Here is a 6,590-nt window from a genome sequence, read left to right as displayed (position 1 = left end):
CATTTACATTAGCAGAAATTAACCGGACATGCCTTCACATCCCAAATATTTTCTCACTCACTCACTCACTCACTCACTCACTCAGGTTATTAATCGAAATACATTTATTATTTCTTTCACTTCGGAAACACACACCTTCTTTGCTCCTCAACGTGCCCTGAGCTTCCCGTATTTTTTGAGAGTCGCACTTTAGCGCATTCTCTACCCTGACTGAATTTGTTTTGCCCCTGGCAGCATGATGTGTCGCAGCAGCTTGCGTGCCCTCCGGTGACACTTCTTACGTCAACAAGGAATGAGTTTAAGGTTTTAAAGTTTTACTCCTCATTTGGTAAGTAGGTTATGGGCGTGGGAGGATCTCCACAGATAGCATTTGCACATTTTTTCCCTAGCCACTTAAAACAACAACAGTAAGCTACGAATGCAAATCTTCATCAAATAATTTTAATTTGGAAGAAACAGGCTGCAGGGTATTGGGGATGTCAGCAGGAGGCCAATAACACGAAAGACACCGTAAACCAACGTGTTAAACTGCTTTCTTGGAATGAACCAAACTTCACATGCACGTGATCAGTGGCAATGTGGCATGTGCCTGACTCTCCGTATAATATTTAGAAAATGTATGAAATTAAATGACTGAACAAAGAAATGTGTCAGTCAACTTTTATTTATTTTTTTTATTTTTTATTAATCGGTTCAAAGTAAATATATAATAACTATAGAGATTATTACCTAAGATTTTGTCACAGCATTAAGCTGGCATGAGAAACGATATAATTGATAGACAGTGAAAGCTTAATTTGTTTACAACCTCCGCACTCTTGCATATGGTAATAGACATCCACAGTGGCCAGCAATCATACACACAATGTTAAATTACAGAACCAGGGCTACTAAAGCTACAAATGAGATATAATTTCACAAGATTTAAATATGTAACACAAGTAGTTCTGGAGATGTAACTGAATATTGTGTTTTTGCAGAACAAAGATTTGAGAAAACTTGCGTCAAATAATTTGTTGTAATTTTGCTCTCAAACCAGGGCCTGTTAAATAATATACAGTGAGCTCCATAATATTTGGGACAAGCTGATTCTCAGCTTTTATTTGGTTAAAAAAGGGTATTTTTATACATTTTAGTTTCGCTATGTACAAATCACAGCCCCTCCATTTCAAGGCAACATAGCATTTCTGGGCACAAAATGAAAACGACTAAGGAACACAGGCATTACCCACAGAATAATAAAAAAAGACATACTTCAGACAGTAGAAGAAGAAAATATTCAGTTTCTGTCATTAAACAGGAATGCGTTATAGCACTAGAGCACCTGTAAATCATACCTGTAGAATTAAATGAACATGAGCTGTGCATGGGTAGTGTGTTCACTGTGAGCAAGATCTCCTACAAGATAATAATAATAACAACAACAACAACAACAACAACAACAACAACAACAACAACAACAACAATAATAATAATTATAATAATAATAATAATAATAATTATTATTATTATTATTATTAGTATTACAAATTGCATGACTCATTACAGGAGAATAAGGTGAAAACTAAAATAAAGTAAATTATTGTGCACCAAAAAGTTTATAATAGTTTATTTATGTCTACGTTTTATCTGTTTTTTTTTGTTTTTTTTGGCTTTGCCAAGGCCAAAGGCACAATTGTCACAGTTTCATTTCAGGCACATACTGCATTTTCTGTCCATGATTACCTTTGTGGTTTGTGCATTAAACAAGGCAATTTGTTCTGTTTTAAAAAGCCAAGTGACCTATGCGCACTAATCCAGTGAAGAGGCGGCATCACTATCTCAGAAGGGATTTAGCTGGGAGAACCACTTCATGCCTGGCCCACCACCTTGTCTTGGTGCACCGTGGTAATCATGAAATGATGAAAATGCATATTGCTCCAAACAGTATAAATACAATATGAATGCCACAGTCGTGAAAGAATCTCAAGTGACAGGTGGGCGAAAATTTAAAATGTGCTTCTGTAATTCCTCAATAATAATCTGTTTGGGGAAAAAAAAAAAATCAGCAATGACAGAAAGTAGGCGAATCCGAATGTCTCTTATATTCCCCACAGCAGATGTTTACTTAATTGTTTTTATTGTTCTATTATTTTTTCCGCATCACAGATATAGCATCTATCACAACAAAATAAATTGTTCACTCATTATTCATTGCATTATTTTCTTGCAAGGCAGGTACCTCTATTAAGAGTGACACAAATCCCTCATACATAAATCCCTTCAAACAACTTAAAAGTTGAAATACCTCACTCAGTATTAAAATGTGTGTGACTGATATACACATTTCCCATTTCTTTCTCCAGAGTTTTCAATTGGAATGCCTCTTGTGTTTCTACTTTACCATCCACATCCTGTACAAAGAAAACTGCAGCTTAAATCCATTAATTTGTTTAACTCACGACACCTTCAAGAAAGAGGCTTTTCCACACATTTTATATTACAAAGAACTACAGAGGAGAGCAACTACAGACACAAGGGGATGTTTTTTTTTTTTTCTTTTTCTCCTTGAGCTAACCTGATAGCTTCTGTATGCCTGACAAGACATTTGGGGGAAATAATGCATAATTAGCACAGGTCTGATTATGTTTCAATGCAGTAGACTTGTAGTCAATGAAATACCTGAGGTCTTAACTGTGACTGAAGTGTCTGTATCTATTCAGTCACTCACAATTAAAGGCATACTATGCCACATTTTTCATTTGAAAATATTTTAAAATAACTATGCTGAAGCATATTTATGATGCACTGGCAATCTCAGTCTTTACACACTTTAGCCACACTTGTGCACCTTTTACATGTATTTGTTATTCTGAAATGTGTTTGAGACATTTCTGGGTGTGGCTCTCTTTTTTGTGTGGGGAGGGGTGGGCGTGACAACAGATCCTGTGGTTTGCGATCTGATTCCAAAAGTGTTTGTTGCTAGTTTGCTGAAATGGCAGATGCTAAGAAGCCTAGATACATCAAAGCAAAAACACAAGCCGACAGGTCTCGTTCAAAAACTATAGTCAGCCTTGGAATTACTTTTCTTTGGTGGCATCAGCTGCCCTGTTTGTCAAGGGGATGAAAATTGACACAGCGTTGGCCTGTTTTCTGTTGAACTTAAGCAAGTAATGTTACTTTTAGCTAGTTACCTTATGCAGCTAGATGCCCAGGGTTCGGTCGCTTTTTCATCAAATTCTGTTCTTCTATCAAGATGTCATACGCCCAAGAGGAACTGCTGTCACTGTTTATAATTGCAACTTGGCTAACTCGGTAATTCACCTGCATTTATTTCAATTAGGGGAAATTAATTCAATACAGCATGAATGCTATCTAGCTAATGTTAAATGTAGCCAACATAACTAACCAAGCTAACAAAGTTGCCAACAACTTTGAAAAGGCTAACTTCATAAATGACCTAATGAAAAAGTAATTCACTTTACAAGCATATTAGCTAGCTATGGTAGACCTATAGCCTGGTTTGGGAGGGTTTCCAAGTCATCATCTATTAGGAATAATGTATGTTGCTAAAATGCTATTTTCAATATATCTCACTTTTCAATACCACTTCACCTCTTTCCTTGACATTCTGCTTGTAGCGCTCGAGGGTGTGTCCTCAATGGAGGTTTGGGTGAACAAACAAACACAGTCTATAAGGGCTGCAAAATCTTACATAGTATACCTTTAAGGTCACTGCCATTCTTAAAGGAAATTCCCCAAAAATGTGGATTCCTCCATTTTCAAATAGATAAGAGAAGGGAGAGGCCTTTTTGAAAATATATTTCACATTGCATAGGCAGGGTATTTAAATATGTTACTCATTGCCTTGGTGAACATCAGACACAAAATAGAATGTTCAGATCTTGTGAAATTGCTTATGGAGGGGGAAAAACTGACATAGAAGTGAAGCTGAAAACTAGAGCAGCTTAATCAAATGGGGTTAATTGATAAAGTGAGCATTAGGATGGAATGTAAGAACTGGAAAAGTATATTTATGACACTTCCCTCACTGTAAGGATAAATCATTAGTCCTGTTCAGCGGGTTTGATGAACTTGACGATCTTTCAATTATGCACCTATTATCCCTTGAATAGTTGGATTTTTGAAACTAATAATAATGAAATAAGTAATGTTAATCACATCCTAAATAGGAACGACCCAACAGACATATATGTGTCTTTGAGTAGTTTTGAGAGTAATACTTGCACATTCGGTGTTTCTAAACAAATATCACACGCATGCAGAACTATACTTGTGATACTTGTGGTAATTTGGTTGTGGCATCAGCATGAACCTTTCAATTTTCTTGAAATTTATTGCATGCATCTGCCAAGTGATGGATAGTTCTCCTGGACATAACCTGAATCATATTTTTTAGGATATGTTCTATTTATGCAGTTATCATTTCCCATTTAAACATTTGCACTTCCTTTCAAGTAGGTTTAACTTTGTTATATATGCATGTATTCAGCTTCACTCAGAATGACCCCTCTGGTTTGTCAAGGTGATTTTATTCCTCTGTCTCCAGCAGAAATGTAACACATTGAAATTTGGATCCAAGAATCTATCATCTCTCTGCAGCCCACTCCACTGACCTGCCAAGGGGAGAGCATGTTGTCTGGAAGTATGCCACGCATGGAATGGTACCCTTGATTAAAGCAGTCCATGTTAGAAAGCATCAACATATGTCAAGAGTGTGGAGACTCATTTAAATGCTATTACTTTTTTGTTGGCTTTATTAAGTCTAATATTTAAATCACAGTTTTAGGTTAAAGTGCCACTATGTAGTTTCCAAGATATTTCTAGCATACCATGATTTGTATTAATTTGTTATTCCTTATTCTGTGGCTTAAGTAATCAGTAATATGGTGGTGGAGAACAATTTTATGTAGACTTTATGCAATATGTCACACTGCAATCAAATCTCTCTCTCTCTCTCTCTCACACACACACACGTTTTGTTTTACATGATTGACTCATTCGCCTCATACCATACAAACTGTTGAACAAATGAAAATATTTAGGAAATATATAAGAATTAATTGACCTTTGATCTTTCTGTTTGCTCATTACACATTTTGTTTAAGGCACACCAGGATCAACGGTTTATTGGAGCAAACTGATGCACTTCAAGGAAAAGAACAGGAGAGACACTCTTCAGGTCTCCAAAATGACTGACTGTGTATTCTCCAGAGTGATTCCTCAAGGAAAGGCAGACACGTATGTTCGTCCTACAATCTGTGCCAAATTTTATTTTGAAATCTGAAAATCCCACTTGTTTTCTCTATTTGTGAAAAAATCTAACATGTTCTCTTCAGGAATGATGAAATACTAATGTATCGCGTTTCAACCTTTTTTTTTTTCTCAAAAAGGCTGCTGCCACAATGATAAACAATCATGTGACTAACAAATTAGTGAATGTGTTTAAATACTGACTAAATGTCATGGTTAATTAATGTATTTGCACATCATTAATTCATATTAACAACTACATTAGTTGATGCCAATTCATGTGACCTTGTAAAGTTACCAAATAAATTCATACTTTGTTATCTGCATCATAAATTATCTGGAATGCACTTCCTACAATATTCAAAAGAAGCACTCATTTTATTCTAACGTACAAAGGCAATAGTTCAATTGTTTGTCTTTGCAAACACACCATCCCTTTTCACTACACTGATGTTTCCAGGTTTCTTATTGCACAAAGGCATTTAATACTCCACTGCATACTTCCATGGGTGATGACCCCACATATGTCAAGTGCAGAAATACTTAGGCTCAGGTCCTGGAGGGCTACAGCTCTCTGTTTAACCGCTAAAACACTCAGAACTGCGGGAGAACGCTACATTGATTCAGTGGAGATTAAGTTGAATTCTATGGTCTTCCTGGACCCTTACCCAAGTCCAGTCATTGCTGCACGGTTGTGCATCGCTTGACCTCGCGCCCCAAAATGCAAAGTGCTTAATGGAAGCTTTTTTTTATCATTTGTATGCAGAGACTCATTCCATCCATTGCTGCTCATGCCAATACCGCTGTAGTTCACAGCCTCTTCAGATGGAGTTGACATCACTCTGAACCTCTGCAAATTCTCATTCAGAGCATTGCCATCTGGAAACGAAAAGCTGCTGTTTATATTTGGCACGGCGCTTTTGCCACAGTTCTGCAGAGCTGCATGCATGCTTTGAAAGATAAACTATGAATGAAACTGTCAGCTATAGACTGAATAAATTGGAAGGCATGACATCACTTCCGCTTGCCATTGTCCACATATGAAATCAACAAAATATGCCGCATGATTGTTAATACGTAATCTTCCATTCAGTTCCCTGTGCTCAGATGTGATTTTTCATTTAAGTCGTCAGAGTTGATATCACATCGCCAGCTAGCATTGAGTGAATGTTTTCTTATTCACGAAGGATCATTGAGACTGAAGAGATGATATTTGATGTTACTGTCTACCCAGTCATATCAGGATAAGGGAGTCATTTTTATGTCTAATAGCAGTGGGTTGCTATCATTTTACTTCCATTCTTGGGAGTCAATCTTTTAAAAAAGTACTCTTTAAA

The 6,590-nt window shown here is 36.6% G+C and overlaps 1 long non-coding RNA gene across 1 annotated transcript; it reads left to right on the top strand.

Annotated features, from left to right (window-relative positions):
• The first annotated feature begins 4,555 nt into the window (after positions 1-4,555).
• On the top strand, positions 4,556-5,579 carry LOC118231020. Its single transcript, XR_004765990.1, has 2 exons — positions 4,556-4,664; positions 5,109-5,579. It is a non-coding gene; the product is annotated as an uncharacterized LOC118231020 (long non-coding RNA).
• Positions 5,580-6,590: the final 1,011 nt, after the last annotated feature.

Source organism: Anguilla anguilla, chromosome 7, assembly GCF_013347855.1.
Source record: "Anguilla anguilla isolate fAngAng1 chromosome 7, fAngAng1.pri, whole genome shotgun sequence".
In the NCBI taxonomy this organism is placed as follows: domain Eukaryota; kingdom Metazoa; phylum Chordata; class Actinopteri; order Anguilliformes; family Anguillidae; genus Anguilla; species Anguilla anguilla.
Note: the sequence above shows the minus strand (reverse complement) of the source record. Positions and strands in the feature narration are given on the sequence as shown.